Below are 17,985 nucleotides of genomic sequence, written 5' to 3'. Positions count from 1 at the left end.
TCATGTCTCCCACAAAGCCCGAGAACATAACAACTATGTCTGATTACTTATAGAAACACCATATGAACATGTAAATGATGGCATTATGGCTGCCTTACCTACAAGTAGTAAGACCAGACATAACATCAGAAACAAACACAGTGATGGAGTCCAAAATCCTTACCTTAATGGGGTATAGAACAAAAGAAAAAAATTACAGCTAAATTCAGAAAGAGCAACTCTCATAGAAACAAGAGCTCTCTAATTCAACAAAACAAGAAACTAAAGATATGATAAAGTCCTAAAAGGCCAGTTATAAGGTCAGGATAACCTCCCAGGCTAAGGACAACCACAAAGCCTTTTTCAGCTGTTTCAGAAACCTTAAATTATCACTTATCAGTGTGAAGAACTGCTGGTAAATGGCACAAACTTTACCAGCAAGGGTGACACAGTGAGTCTGATGGCTGATAAATTTAGCTGTAATTTCACCCCCACTACCCACAACATCCCCCATGAAATTCTTCTAGCATATCCCACTAGCTATCAAGAGGGAGCAGCTTCCGGTGGCACTTGCCATGGCCAAAAGCATTGCTTCAGTAGGAGCAGATAATCTGTGGTTGCCTCTTAAATGGTCTAGAACATGACCTAGCAGGACCACTTCTGGCACTCCTCAACTATAGCCTCAAAACAAGTTATGTGCCAGGTGACTGGAGTGCTACAAAGATCATCCCTCTTTATAAGGGTGGACCATCAACCGACCCTGGAAACTAGAGACCCATTAGATTGACAAGTCTGATATACAAAGCCACAGAATGAATTTTCATGGAAATGATCAACAAAGACATTGGCAACCTACAGGCACTGAGCCCATTCCAATTTGGCTTTGTTAAAAGAAAGCCTTTCCTACTCAACTTGATAGACTTTCTTGAGGGGAGTCACCAAGGCTGTGGATGAGGGGAACATCACTACCTTGACCTGGCCAAGGAGTTATTTACAATGCCCACTCAAGTACTGTTGACAGACTCTCAGAGCTAGGCATAAATCCCTACATAACATGCTGGATTGTTTATTCACAGATAGGACCCAAGACATCAGGATTGGTGAGACCACCTCTACCTTGAGATCAGTCTTCAGTGGAGTACCTTAGGGCTCTGTTTTGTCCTGCTCCTGTTTGCCATCATGTTATCTGAAGTAAACAGTTAATGTCAAAGTTATCTGGCTCATCAAGTTTACAGATTACTTTAAACTGGCCGATATCATAGATTTCCCCCATGACAGCGACAACCTAGAAAAGGGTCTAACACAAATAAATGACTGTTTCCAAAGCCACAGATTAAAACTCAACAAGAAGAACTGAATTAGAATAACCATTGAGAAACTGTCTACCCAAGATAATTACTCCATTGACAAAACACCTGTAAGAGTTGACCCAATAATTTGGGAACATATATAGGCAGTAATCTGGCCTTTGACCAACACATAGACAAGATAGTAAGAAAATTATTCTATGCCACCCAGCTCATAAGTAAGGGTATGGCATCCATGTTCAAGAAAGTTATAGTAACATTCTACTCAGCCCTTACAGATCCATCATTGAGTACAAGGCCCCCTTTGGCATGTACCTATCCAGGCACTTGCAACATTTGGAATACCCTCAAAGGTTCCTGATCAGGACAATCTAGGCTATAAATATCCTGTCCTAAACAGATCACTTTAAGGCCCTATCTCTTTACTCAGTCTCCTACAGGTCAATATGAAGTGATCTATACCTAGCATATAAGGTATCCTCAGATCCAGATCTGATAGGTCTCTTGCACATTAGAAAAACTAACACCACATCAAACACTAAGTTCAAGGAAATAAACTTTGCCTGTGACATAAATATAACATGCTGGAAAGACCAATATATATCTCAAAGAATTCCAGTGTTATAGAATAAGCTCCCCATCTCTGTGAAGCAGACTTCAGCAATGACCATATTCAAAATAAAACATGATCATCGGATTGGTAAATGCAAATTCAGTCCAGGAATGGCCCCATATCTCTGATGGACAGAGGTCAATAATAAGTAAATTAGCCTCTAGCTAACATACCCATCTACCCCCACATAATTCTTAGTTCTCTCTTTGCTAACATATCTCACCATCATCCACATTACTCTGGGACATATCTAGGTTGGGTTTGCATGGCTAGGCTTGAAAATACCCTGATAGTTGTTAGTGTAGTACAAACCTATAACCCAATGAACCTGTTTCAAAGAAATAATGGTTATAATAAGTGCTTTCAGATCTTTAATCATCTTTGGGGTTCCAGGCATTCTACTAGCAATCAAACACAACACCACCTTAATGTGATACATAAAAAATGGGGGTGGGGTGTTACAGACTAGCTGTGGTAGCCTTTGGACTAGCCAATAAGCAGAATCACTCTCTACAGGTTTCTTATATTCCATCAGAGCAGGCTATTGTGGCAGACATGCTTGAACAAGACTATGGCAGACCCCAACCAGTGGGTCTTCCAGGAATTGATATAACTGAGGAGAGCTCTGTTTACCTCCATTCACAACAGTTAAAGATATTCTGCTCCAGGACTCTCTGCAAAGACCAAGAAGACAGATGCCTTTTCATTCTCATGAAAGTGATTTTTTTTTTAAGTTTTTTCACCTTTACTCTGGCAACCATTGTTCTAAAGATTCAGAAGGACTCTCCCATAATAATTGTGGTAACCCCTTTTTGGTCAAAGCAGCAATAATATTCCGTTCTTTTGAAAATGTCAAGGGGCAACTACCAAAAGCTTCATCATGGGTTGGACTTACTCACACTGGACAGGGATTATTTGATACACCCCAAACTTTAATTTTATCAACTCACTGCCTGATTGGTAGAAATTTAATGCCTTTTAGGCGCTTGTTTTCTGTTAGGACGTGCAACAAGTATTAAAGGAGTCTAAGAAGCCAGTTTTTAAAAATGATATTTTGCTAAGTGGAAATGATTTTCTAGTTGGTACCAGAGTTAGAACCTGGACAATTTTCAAGTCCAGATGCCTTTGTTTCCACAATATTTGCGTGAGCTATTATCCTCTGGACTTTCTTACTCTTCTATAAATATTCACCTCTCAGACAGCTCTGATTGACAATGCTTTAAGTCTAATATCTGGTATTATACCATGACCCCCCCCAAAACGCGCACGCTGATTGGCCAGCGTGCCCGTTGTAAATCGAGTTATACTAATGGAAAAAGGTCCGGTCGCCCGGACTTTTTTCCATTAGTATAACTCGTTTTTTTAAAACACTGTCTCGCTATGTTAAATGGGTTTAACATAGCGAGACAGCTTTAAAATAAGCAACGGAGATCTCCGTTGCTTATTTTAAAGCTGTCTCGCTATGTTAAACCCATTTAACATAGCGAGACAATGTTTTAAAAAAAAGCAACGGAGAAAGCAAGATCTCCGTTGCTTTTTTTTTAGTGTTTCGCTATGTTAAATGAGTTTAACATAGAGAGACAGTTTTAAAATAAGCAACGGACATCTCCGTTGCTTATTTTAAAACTGTCTCGCTATGTTAAACTCATTTAACATAGCGAAACACTAAAAAAAAAAGCAACGGAGATCTTGCTTTCTCCGTTGCTTTTGCCCACAGCTCTGATGTACTGCGCAAGCGTGCAGTACATCAGAACTGCCGCGGATGCCAGACATCTGCGGAAGGGCAGTAAACAGGCTTTATACTATGCCATTATTTAAGAAAAGTAACAGTTTCTTTTCTTAAATAATGTCATGGTATAATAGCAATAACCCACTTCTGGGTGTGGGTAATGCTAAATTTACCCACGGTTGGCTTTGTTTGGTCCTCGGGCTTCGCCCTCGGGACCAAACCACGCCAACCATGGGTAAATTTAGCATTACCCACACCCAGGCATGGGTTATTGCTATATTAACACTGCAGTTAGCATTAAGCCTATCTTTAAGTTAAATCAGATGCATTTAAAATGATTATTTTTATTGATTTTTTAAAACAATTGTTGTTGAATTATTCTATGTGTGTATTTTGTACTATGGCTTTAATCACTCAACTGACTAATTGATGATGCTTTTTGATTGCAGACACTGTGCCTTGTGAATTTGTTTAAATATTTTATTTGATGGAAAAAATGTTTTTATTCATTGTTTTCACACTGATGAAGGGTCATTACTAAAAAGCTTTGTGGTGATTAAATGGCTTTGGTTGGGGTCTGCCATAGTCTTGTTCAAGCATGTCTGCCACAATAGCCTGCTCTGATGGAATGTAAGAAAACTGTAGAGAGTGATTTTACTTGGTTTGCTGTTTTTTATCTCATCAAACCAGTAGATTCAATCAAATTTTGCTGCTTAATGCCTTGAGTCAATCACTGTTTGAAAGGCATTTTACATATCTGCCCATGGTTCTATGCACTTCAATAAAAATACAAAATGTTGAAAACACAAAATATCAAAACCCATTAAATGCAGGTGGCAAGCCTCCTAATTATTTAAACCACCTCCATGATCAAACAACTGTGGGGAAAGGGGAAGCTGCATTTTCAAAATTTTGTGTTTTAGACATTTTATGTTTCAACATTCTGAGTTTTTGATCAGATGGTATGGAACTCTGCCCACCTACAAGGCAGGTGGTTGCTTCTTGGGATTGTAACTCTGTAGTAGTGAAACATACACGTTTACCCTTTGAGCCTGTTCATAAGGCTGATTTGATGATTGTATCTTGAAAAACAGTGTTACTCACAGGTAAATACTAGGCTAGGGGCCCTTGTGGGCACATTTTAAGCCTTGCCAATTTCCCCTTCAAAGGTGAGAATTAAACTTTGTACCTTGGTACTGTGAGGTATATACCTTAACCATTATTCCAACAACATCCCTCATTACTTTGACTTCTGCAAGAAGATTATCTGAGTTACAAGCACTTAGGATCACTCAGTTTTAATTTAATCTTTCCGAAGGAAAAGTTAACTCAAACAACAAATCCTTCATTCATGCCTAAAGAGGTTTCAGTTTACCTTTACCTTGTGTCAGGCTATGCATCTCCCTATTTTCTAATCAGAACCAAAACAATAAGGAATAAAGAACTGCCTATACTCTGGATATCCACAGGCAACTGGGATATTAAAGTGTCATGACAAATACCTTCAGGCAGGAATTATGATCAATGGCTATTTCCTAAGAAGGTAAGGAAGATGAAAAACCCATGTCAAAACAGATAATTTCAAAAGTGGTTGTCATATGCTATTGCATTCTGTTTTCCTTGCCATAACAAAACACTTCCAGGCTAGGTCAATGGCACACTGTTCTAGGACTTTAGCTACTAATATGTCTTTTTGGAAAGGAGTGGATTCTAAAAATACACCAGGAGCAGCAACTTGGTGATTTATGCACACTTTTACCAAGCACTACAAATTAATCCCTGTATAGAGCGGGCACTGACAGAAAGATTCCCCAGGGGAATGTGGGTCTGAACCTTATTCCTCCTTCCTTTCTTTCTTTCTAAACTTTGTTATTTGACCCATATAGCTTAAGATCTTGCTTGTATATGGTGAGGGATGAGTTTGTTTTACATTGATGGACTGTCTGTTCCAGAGGAGTGGTATCTTCTGCAAAATATACCAGTCCTTCCAAACTGTTTTGTTAATGCTGCAGAAGAACTTTAGGTTCCTGGATCGAGTATTTCTGATACCATTTGGCTTATGGATGTGAGGTAAGTCCTGTCAGTAATAGGTCAAAGGATGCTAGACAAATGTTACCTTTTTGCAATCTGTAAGACATTGATATAATGATAGGGCTTTGTGACAGTCCATGCAGGATGTATTGTTTAGGCCTTGTATCCTTTTTGTAAGGTATCACTGTGGGCATTCCAGTTGTTGCACATCTGGCTAGACACATGCCAACAGGAACATTATACTTAATGATTGGCCTAATGAGGGCTGAGTAAAGGGGAATAACAACATCACTGGATTGAGTAGCAATCATTTGTCTATTAGCTGCATAATATAGAAGGACATCCTTACCACAGTGTACATATGCTAGTCAAAAGTTTGGTCAATGTCCACATAAGTTCCCAAATCCTGAACTACTATATCCACTCTTAGGGGTGTATTGTAAGTGTGATAGTTCCCATGGACAGTCGACTTTCCAAAGCAGATGATAATGCATTTTTTTCAATTATTTAATGATTTAAGATATAAACTCAGAGCCTAATAAGGCCATTAAAGAGTTTGCTGATAACTGTACCAGAAGAAATTTTCAAATTACACTCCATATATCTGGATAATAGTTAAAAGACTATAGTTCATCCGGACTTCTGATAAGCAGAGGTGATTCCTTAATATATCACCACATACTTGAAAAAAATAAACTTTAACCTTGAATTAGCCAAGGCAAGCTTGACCAGATGATTGTTATTTCTTGTCTGAAATCCATGACTAAGCCTGTTCATATAAGCATAGATTAATAACCTTTTTTGTTGTCTAGTCTGCATTTTATGTATACATTCCAGGGACTTCAACTACTTGGTGAATAGTAATGATATATATCTGTAATAAGACACTTTTGTTTCTGCTGGAAAGACAAGCCTCATAGTTTAATTGAGAACCAGCCAAGATTCCTAAATTTTTGTTTGTCCACTGAGTATGGATATGCCAAATTTCGAACTCCATAATGAACAGACACACATTTCTTAACCTTGAACTTTATCCCTTTGGAATCTTCGAACAAACAAAAGAATCCAAATGATTTTGCATGTAGCAGTGATCTCTTACATTAGTAATTACACAACTAGAATAGTTATATAACCAGTATGATTTAAAATGCTTAAACAAAGCCTTTTTGTTGTCATTCAGATTGTTAGGCAGGTTAATCTTATAAAATTACCTAGTTCTATTAATTTTAGTCTGAAATAATTTCTTGCATTTATTATAACACACCCTATTCTGTGTCATTGGACAAGTTCTGTAACTTTTCCTTAACATCCTCTTTCTGTTATTAATTCTTTAAAAATCATCATTCCACCAAGGAACCTTTATAAATTGTTATTAGAACTAAATCTTTCAGGAACAAAAGTATCAGTCAACTTGGTCATGTATTCATAAAATAATGCCCAACAATCCAGGATTGGTTGACCACTAAATGACAATTCACACTTCTAACAACTTATAGTTGCATTCACTGACTCCAATGTCAGTTTAAAAAAAAAGGTTCTTGGTAATAACAGACGGAGTCAATATAGTATAATAACAGTTTTCCCCTCGACTAGTTAAGCATAATGCATCTACTATGTTACCTTTCCTAGGCCCCTTGTAACTACTTGAGAATAACCTCTTATTATACTATCTACTGACAAGTTGTTAACTTATTTACAGTTAGAGCTGTGCATAGACCAGTCAATGTTATGTTCATGGAGGTTATCAATTACAATGGTAAAATTCCCAGGGAAGCTGATAATACTTTTGGGATGTAAACAATCATCTGTTTAAGTAATATCCCAGGGAAACTGATGACAATACTTTTGGGATGTGAACTATCATCTGTTTAAGTAATATTAGGAGGATAATGAAACAGAGCTATATCCATATGATGTCCATTACAACTTATTTCAATGCTAATAATTCAGTGTTGGTGTCAACAAAAATAAAGCATGCACCCTTCTTAACATGTCTGGATCCATGGTGTCCTATATAACCTGGAATAGACAAAGATTTATTTTTATTTTTGACATTTAGCTTTAGCCCATGAGTCTAACATGAGTTGTTTGTTTGGAACAAGCCTTTGTGTAGGTTAGCCGAGTCTTTCTTGGATTCAGTCCCTGCTCCTAGCTTACAATCATCTGCAAATTTAGTTAGCTAGAACCCTTTCCTATTGTGATTTACATCTGAGAAGTATATACCAAGCAGAATAAATCCTAGCAATGAACCCTGGGAAAATCCTTTACTGACTGATCCTTTTATAGAAGCAGCTTCCCCTATTTTGATCTTCTGCATCCTATCTGTGAGCCATTTGGCAATCCAGCAGGTGAAAAGGAAATTTATTCCTAGTTTATTAAGCTTGTCTACTATGCCTGAGTGATGATTGTGTCAAAAACATTGGCCAGGTTGAAGTAGGTTGTATGTACCATTTTACCTTCATCCATTGCATTGGTGACCTTTTCAAAAGTCCACCAGGTTAAGTAAGCAGGACCTGCCTTTGACAAATCTACAGTGAGATTGGTTTATCTCTTTTTTTTTTTAGTTTCTCCACATCTTTGGGTTTCTAATACCATGTCAGGAACTGACCCCATTCCTAAGCCAAACTACAATTGAAGTTCATGAAATTAGTATAGTTTCATTTTTTGATGCTAGCCAGAAGTGCTTTTTGTAGCACCTGCAATGTGCCCAGTAATGACTCCTTCTGCAAGTTGTCTGGAGTTACATGCATAAGTAGCATATCTAAGTATGATTGTAAGTTCCTACTACTACTGGAACTGTCTGGGTATCCTTCTCTCACATTGCCCTCATTTTGGCCTGCAAATCCTGGTATATTATGACTTTGTGTCTCTCAGTATGTAAGCAATGTAATCACTGGGTGCAGCAATTTCAGTGATAAATGCTACTTTTGTCTTCTTTTCATGGCCTACTATATCTGGTTTTCTTGCATGTATTTTTGAACTGTTGCTAATGAATGATTTCATGTGATATACATTTTATCATTTTCTATGATGATTTGTGGCTCATTTTTCCAGTGTTTTTCAACTACCTCACTGTTATAATGTTTGCACAATCAGTCTTGCCACATTATTATGCTTTTCAGTACAGTCATTCTGCCATTAGTATATCACAACAAGCAACAAGATATGTGACCGTTTCCGATTCTGCTTTACAAAACCTGCATTAATCTGTTTTTCCCACATGGCCAATAGACTTTATACATAGTCCACTATCTTGGGCTGCCAGTATTAACTTTTCATCTTTTGGTTTAAATTCTTCTCTCTTTAACCATTCCTGCGTTTGATACTGATCACCATGAGGTTGTTCCAAGATTTTTCTGTACTTGCAGCTGTACGTATTTTCCACATTTCTTGCCATGTCATTTTATTCTTTACCTTATATTCTTTCTTTTGTTTTTTGCACATTCAGTCGCTGCCTAATTTTTATCTACTTCTGGTTTGATTTCCTTTCCCGCTTGACGCGGATATGCCTCTGCTAAACTGAGCAGGGAAGTTATCTTAGATTTATTCTTCTCATGTTTCAAAACTTTCCCTACATTTGGGTCTTGTGAGGTCAGCAGATATGTATGCAGTCCCACAATTGCAGATCTATACATGTCATCAATTTCTAGGAGGCCCATCCCTCCTTCAGAATGGGAATATATAATCTTGGTGTGCACTTATTTTTATAAATAATTGGATAAGCATGAAGCACCCTTCTTGTTTTAATGTCTAACCTATCCAACACCTTTTGAGGCCAGTCAATTACTCCAAAACTGTAAATTAGGGCAGGAAGAGCAAATTGCTTTATAACTTGGACTTTGTTCTTAGATATCACTGCTGTTTTCAGTATTAATTTTAGTCTTCTAAAATATTACTTACTGAGTTTTATTCACATTTGTTCATGTTTTATTGTTGATCCTTCATCAATTCCCAAATATTCCCAAGCTGATGTCCTGGTGCTTCAGCTTTCCTGCTTTAAATGCTGCTTTTGCACATTTATCAAGACCAAATGACATTCTTATATCAGCTGAAAAAGTTTTGACCATTTGCAGATGTTCTTTCAGTTCCTCATCTAATGAACTATACCATTTTAAATCATCTACAAAAAGAAGATAATAATTCTTGACCCTTTGTTGTTTTCTGTGAGCCAAATTGTAGCCATGACCTAATATGTTAAGCAGACAGCTTATTGGGTTAAGGGCAAGGCAAAAGAGCAGTGGTGACAGAGAGATACCCTGGAATATATCTCTTTGAATTTTTATCCCTGAAATAATAATCTGCCTTTTATCCTGGCTTAACTGCAAAGTGATTTGCCCCGGTTTCATGTTTGCTGTAATCGAATCAATCAGTTTAGGGTGTATATTAAACATCTTTATCACTCTTTTATCTATGAATGTGGAATACTGTCAAATGCTTTTTTGTAGTCTGTCCATGCCATACTTAGATTATTTCCTTTTTACAGTTCTAAATGTTGGATTTTTTTTCACAACAAATGATACTTTGTTTCATATGACTTTCTTTTATTACCCTTCTGTTCTATTTCCATCATTGAGTTTTCTTCTAAATGACTATAAACTCTGTTGGCATCAGTTCCAGTGTATAGCTTATGCATTGTTGGAAGGCAAGTTATTTGTCTATAGTTTTAAGGATAGTTTGCAGGTTCACTCTTAAATAGGAATATTGTTTTTCCTGTTGTTAATCAGGCTGGTGTCTGTTCAGGGTGTGCATATATATATATATATATATATATATATATATATATATATATATACTTCTTACTCATGGCTAAATCTTCATGTAAAGATGTTAATACTTTTAGCCAGAAGTAGAGTTAGTTACCTTTGTAATGCCCACAGTTGTGGATTTCACCTTTTAAAGGTTGGGAGGATGGCCTTACGGTTAAAGTGTATGCCTTACAAACACAAGGTACAGGGTTTGAGTCTCACAAGGGATAATTGGCTAGGCTTAAAATGGTTCTCAAGGGCAGTTAGCCTAGTACTAATATATGAACCTATAACACTTTTGTTGGGAGGGTGGCCTGATGGTTAAGGTGTTTGCCTTATAAACACAAGGTGCAGGGTTTGAGTCTCACAAGGGATAATTGGCTAGGCTTAAAATGACTCACGAGGGAAGTTAGCTTAGTACTAATCTATGAACCTAGGAACCTATGACGCACACCTCCCAAAAAGTTCAACAGGGGTTGGGAGGGTGGCCTAATAGTTAAGGTGTTTGCCTTACAAACACAAGGTACAGGGCTTGAGTCTCACAAGGGATAATTGGCTAAGCTTAAAATGGCTCACAAGAGCAGTTAGCTTAGTACAAATCTATGAATCTATGAATTAAGTACTGCAGCTGGGCCTGGTGTTTTCCATTTAGGAGCTTTTCTTAACTTTGATTCAGTCTTTCTGGGTGTTACTTCATCCCATTTCATATGCTGTACATTCAAACTTCTTATTCTTTCTTTTACTTCTATCCAGTTAGCATCTTTGTTATGTTCCACAGAATCTTTGTTAATATTTCTCCAAAATGTATCTATTTCCTCTTTTTTTTTTTTTTTTTTTTTTGTGGTGTTTCAGTTCCTTTTGTCTTGTTTCTCAATTATCTATAAAACTTATTTGGGTCCTCAATAAATTGCTTTTTTTGTACTTTTCTTTTATATTTATCTGATTATCTTTTAAGTTTTTCTGCCTGTGCTGATATTTTTAGTTTATTATTTGTGATAGTGCAGGATAGTCCTCATCTGTTCTGATACTACGCAATGCTTTTATTACGTCTATCTTTCTGAGTATTTTTGTTGATGTGTTCCCTCTTCTATACTCTTCTAACAGTGACAATTCTTGTCTTAATTGCTTTATAGTTTCGATATTTGATACTTCCATGATGGCATTCGATTTCTCTCCTTCCTTTACCTTACTACCCTGTGTTTTTGTGGTAAGACTTTATCTGTTATTAATTTAGCTGCACAGTAGTATATCCTGTTTACTTCTGTTATATCGCATGAATCTCTATGGCCAATCCTAATTACTGTATTAATTTATTTTATCATTCTTCTAACTTTGTAGGTTTTACTGATTTTCTATAGTCTATTTTTTTCATTGATCTTAATATGTCTGTCCATCTCTACTAAATCAAGCAACTGATCTCTTAGATCATTTTCTTGTAAACTGTGGGTGCATTCTTTGCTCTCCATTTCCTATGGGCAGTCTATAGAAAGTTCCAAAGCATCTCCTATCACATTCTCTTCAGTTTCATCTTGTGCCATTCATTGCTCTTTCATATGGGAACACACTGGCCTATCACTCCAAAACAGTGACTGCATCAGAGTTGCCACAGGTTCATTTCCTGCATTTTATGTAGGCAAAACCATTGGCCCTCTTAAAACCAGAATTTATCAACACGTATATGCTATGTCAAAAGCACAAACTACAAATGCTCTTTTTAACCATTCTAGAGTATGCAAAGATTTTAGGAATTTTTTTTTTACAATTTTGGATAAAGCCCCAGTGCCTATTATGGGAGGAGACTGGGAACTTCAATTAGAACAACATGTGATTTTTTGGCAGTAATTACTTAATGCAACAGTTGTCCCGGGTATTAATGATTTTGTTAGAATTACACCCATTCTAAAAGGTAAGACTGCTATTACTTGATTTTCTAATCTGGATGCAGTATACATATTTTTACTCAAATGAACTTTTTAATAATTTTTACTATACCTGGTATGGTAATAGCTTCTATAATACATAATCAAACTTTTAAAGGTTCGAACGTCATATGATCTACACCATATAATCAAACTTTTAAAAGTTCAAAAATGTAATAAAAAAAATAAAGCAAAGAAAAAACATCATATGGTCTACACCATATAATCGAACTTTTAAAAGTTCAAAAATGTAATAAAAAAATAAACCAAAGAAAAAACCTACCTGAACTGTTTAAGCAGGAGGGCAAGCCCCCTTGCACCTCCCATGTGGTGGGCTGCACCTCCAACATCCTCTGTTCTTTAAATATACCAACTCCAAGATTGCACTATATTGCAGAAAAGGGAAATCTTCCCATTCTGCACTATACGGAGATCACTGTTGAAATGTTCGAAGTTTTAAAAGATCAATCATATGGTGTCGACCATATGATGTTTGAGCTTTTAAGAGTTCAATGTGATGTAGACCCTGGTTTTTACAATTCCAAATTTCAAAATGCTATTTGAAAGTATTTTTAGCAATTTGTATTTATGCCTGCTTTTTGTCCTTTTTTGTGATATGTCTCTTTAAGAATCCTCTTTAAGAGCACAGTTTGGCTCCCTTCACACCTTTTAAATGGTGTAAGCCAGCTTTACTCCTGTTTCTGAAGAAGTTCTATATGTTTTAGAAGGACAGTGCTTAAACTTGAATAAAATACATCTTGGTGGCATTCTGTGCAGCATTTTTTGTTTTTTACATAGTTATTTAATATGCTATTTTGTGGAAGTTGTTTTTGGTTAGTGTGTTTTTGGGAATTAAGTTTGAGCTGAATTTATCACCCATTAGGTTAGCAATATATTCAGCTTTGTAATGTTGTTTGTAAGCAGCTCAGAGCATTTTTACATTGTATTCCTTAGATTATGAACACGACTAAAAAGGCTTTGGATTTGCTTTAGCTTGGGTGGCTATTTTCACCCTGAGCATGGTTGTGATAGATTTAATTAAGCATTTGAATTGCTTATTTAATTTAATGATAATAACTCTGTCATGCTGTGTATTGTTCTTCTTACTTTTATTCAATAATCTATTCCATTTATTGTAAAGCTTGTTGATATTAAAATTCCACTGGAGGCATTGTTTTTGTGGTATACCCTTTGCTTGTTTCTATCAGGTATAAATGCATATAAGCAACAGTTTACATGCAGGTATCAATTAGTGGTATATGCATTCTCATACCCAGTAGTGTTAACTGGACCTGGCAGGTAACTGAAGCTTGCCATTGTATCACTTAGGAGTATGTAGTTTGTTTTGTAGACATTTTTAAAGTTACCTAGGGCAGATGTGGTCCCTGGATTCAGTTTTATTTTAAACAAGATTGATTTATGCTCAGACCTAATAAGTAATGAAGACACACAAGGAATAGTGCAAGAGGCCCACATATTAGTAAGGAGAAAGTGTAAGATGTCATTCTACCTGGTGGGTATGTTGACTAGTTGTTCCATGGTGTTTGCTTTGACAAAGCCCAGAAATCTCTGTGCTTTTGCATTAATGATAGTGTAGGTTTCCCCATCTACAGCTGGATAGTTTTGATCATTCATGAAACAGGTATTGTGTTTAATATCAAGTGACTCTAGTTCTTGTAGATAGGAGTTGTGGCTTTATTGGGCCATAGAAGGAGTTCTATACTAGGCAGTATGTGAAACGGGAGCTTTCTAATGGTGATTTGGACATGCAGAAGTTTTAGTTCATCATGCTGCTTAATGATCCCTGATGTGAGTCTCTCCTGAATGAAGATCAAGACACCTCCACCTTTTTCTTTCCTGAGAAGTGGCTAATCTAAAAGCATGGAAGGCATTATAGCACTGCACAGTCAGAGTACTCCCTGCTGTTTTCAGTCATGTGCCAGTCACTACACAGATGTCTAGTTACTCTAGACTGAGGAGGATATGTAGGGATAACATTTTTGTGCAGCCTCATAGCACTGCTCAGTAACACCTTCATATTTTCTTTTACGTATTTCATTATATTGGTAGGTTTATCTAGTCGGCATTGAGAAAATAGACACTTTGGGGGTAATAATGTCTTTGCCAATATTGAACAGCCAAAATGGAACAGTTTGAAGCCATCCTTGGCATAGAGCATGGTCTGTCAATCATGTCACCCCAGGGTGATAAATATTAGACCTCCTTTGATTGACATCAAACACTAAGCCAAATATTGAAGTCAAATTGCAGCATCATCCTGGGATAAGATAGAAGGGTTACACCTGCCTGTGACAATCATCACCTGGATGTGTTGATTATGTGTACTTAAGTCTGTTAATGGACATCTGTATTTCATGGTGCTACTTCAGGAGTTTGAGTCCCAAGAGCTTGAAACGCATTGTTTTGAAGACCGTGACTTGACCATTTTGTAGATCAGGTAGGCTGATTCTCACAGCCATAGAATGGAGCACTGCTCATGCTTAAGCTCATCTAAGAGTTCTGGCAAGTAACTATGGGGAAGAAGTGAGAGTGGGGTTAGGATTACGAAACAGGAGGGGTTGATTCGGATTAGGGAGCAGGAAGGGAGTTTTAGGGTTAGAAAGCAATCAAGTTATTTAGGTTTAGGTAGAGGAGCTGGAGTTTTAGGATTAGGGTTAGAGTATGATTAGGGAATTTATGCTCAGGGAGAAGGTTGGAGTTTTATGTTTAATAAGTGAGAAGGGAATATTAGGGTTAGGGAGAGATTGGAGGAATTTAGGTTTGGGTTGTTGGAGTTTTAGGTTTAGGCAGTGATCAAGGACTTTAAGGTTAGGGAGGGGAGGGGACGTGGAAGTTTAGGGTTATGTACCAAGGAGGTGAGTTGGGAACTGGCAGGACTTTTAGAGTTTAGGCTGTAGTAGGGTTGTGTAGTGTATAAGATCAGGTGATGAGAGGGCTGTGCAGGAATTGTAGATTCAAGGAGTTCGAGTACTTGGTTTTTGAGCAAGTGGCAGTGAACAGATGTGTTGGGAGCTACTAGCATGCAAGCATCTGTAGCAGCCCCATATTTCATTGCAATAGTCTTTTTGAGTTCACAGTTGATTGGTAACAACTATTTAATTTACTTTATACTCAGAGATTTCATAATTTGCACAAGCTGGGTGACTTTCATATTACTATGATAATGTACTGTGCACAGTTCTGGTGGTTGTTTTCATTGCTGTGGAGTTGTGACATTAGTAACTCATTCTCAGCTTGCACATTATGACAATCTGCTTTTAGTTCAAGCAAGGCATTGTAATACTTGTAGCTCTTGCAATATTTGTTTTACTTTTTGACTCCAGTGCTTTGTGTTGTCACTTGACTTGGTTCTTCCAGGTTTACTTTTGTGTTGCACTGTTTCCACTTACACCAACACTTCAGAGAGTTATTTGGGCATCAATCATTTCTTTCTCTACTTTAGTATGCCATTTTTTTTTCTGGGTCAAGATCTACCAAAAGTAGCCCTGGAATTCATTAAAGTGCCTAGCATGAGCCGTATGTCTCTTGCTAGAAAGGCCCTTCTCCCATGATGTGTCCATTGGCAATTCAAAAACATTTTATCCATGACAAAATAAGACCTCATTACTGGCTAATTTGCATGTTTCCTAAATATCATTTTCTGTCTCAATATGCAGATTATTGCTGATCTGCACATGATGGTACTAACCTGATGCTCATGTAGACAGTGACGTTTCCCCCAAGTCAAACTGTCACACACACAAGTAAACAAACATGAACATATACACCAAAATCCATGTATCTGTCCCTACCCTATCTGTCCTCCCATGGTTCCCCTCAACACTATAATAGTTTGAGTGCCATTATGGCATGCATGTATTAGGCCTCAGTGGTCTAGTGTGTCCTCCCCCCAATACCCATTATGGTTTTGCTTCTGTTACAGTGGTTTGCCCTACCCCTAATTTCCATTATGATGTCAGTGCCATGATGGCATTTCATTTTACCCATGGTGGGTTAGTGCATCCCCCCACCCCCGATCCTTGTATTACTGTATGTGCCATTAAAGCACTTTAAAGAGTATTCCTGGTGTCTAGCATATTTCCAAACACCCTGATTCATATTTTGCTGTCTGTGCTGTTGTGTCATATTACATGTAATCCCTGGTGTTTAGTTCTTTCCTCCCCATGCTTCTATTAGGTGGACATGATCAGTACTGCGATGTGACAGGGATGATCATACTGATCCAGTTGGCTGAGTGATTTCTTGAATTGCCCTCCCATGTGAATGCCTTCCTGGAGGTTGCTCTGTGGAGAGAGCACATGGCTAATTTGCATAGACATCTCCTCCTGGAATGCCTCATTAGCATTCAGCATGGTCGTGGGGCCATCCTTTTGTGATGCTGCATGAACTCTTGCTAGAGGATCTTGCAGCACCATGTAAAGATGGTTGCTGAATCTGGATAAGTTACCTCAATGTATGCATCTCATTGTAAAAGCTGTGGTACAATAATAAATTTGGTCCTTTGAAAATCTCTCTCAGTTTATTTTCTTTTTCTGAAAATGTCTGTTCCATTATTGCTACCAGTTCTGTCTACATAAGGGCAGAACTCCATGGCTGCTTTAGCTTTTCTACACTCACTGTTATTGCTCTAACTTCATCTTGCAACGTAATAAAGAAGATTGAGAGAGAGACAGAGGGACAGAAAGAGAGCAGACTAGATCCCACTTATTTTCTCTTCTCCATGTTTATTCCGTTGCTGCACACATTTATTTCATATAGCTATCACCATTATCTTTTCTATTTAGATTGTTAATACACTTACAACTATCGGCACTGTTCTTCCACATCATCCTTTCCAAATCTTTTAAAGTCACTACCTGTAACTATGGTTTCACTTTATATAGTTAGAACTGTGAACTGTAAAACATCCATTGGCTGCTCCTGGTGAGAGATATTCACATGTAAAGTATTTTTATGTTGCTACTGTACCATAGGATTGTGTGTGACCAGACTTGGCCACCCAACACTACATTCTTTTTTGAACTTATATTGCTATATCTCTATAGAACATGGCATCTGTTTACCTTCCATTATAGCAATACTTGTATTTTACATATTATTCCTTTGTCTTTTTTTTTCTTTTTTTCAATACATGTAGTTCACTACCAGTTTCACCGGGTTTGCACACAATTTTCTTTCTTGTGTTACACAACATTCACCTCTCTTCTTCCCATCAGAGGATTATACTTCTAGAATCAATACCTGCAGCCACCTTTAGTTTCACCAAATGCCATCATATGTCTGGCAAAAAAAAAATCTACATACTCATTTTAAGCATTGTCAATCTTTAGTATATTGGCAATAAAACTTTCTTAACTAAGCTACATTTTAACCACATTGAATATCCCCTTTTACTGAAGAAGTAACTCTCTTTACAGGCAAAGGGTCAACATTAACTCAAGTATATAATTCCTTTAGTGTTAACAATTCATTATTCTAAAAGACTAATAGTTAGGTGTCTGCCATGTAGCATTTCATTGAGTTACTGTTTAGAGAAATTGTTCACAGTTTTTCTTGATCATTTTTAATTATTGTTTTGTTTTATTTCCATTAACTCTTGGAATTCAAAGATAGTTAGATTTTAATGAGGTGTGAATCTTTG

The sequence above is a fragment of the Protopterus annectens genome, chromosome 8.part1, assembly GCF_019279795.1.
Source record: "Protopterus annectens isolate FY-2018-M chromosome 8.part1, PAN1.0, whole genome shotgun sequence".
Classification (NCBI taxonomy): Eukaryota; Metazoa; Chordata; order Ceratodontiformes; family Protopteridae; genus Protopterus; species Protopterus annectens.
This window is presented reverse-complemented; position numbering follows the sequence as displayed.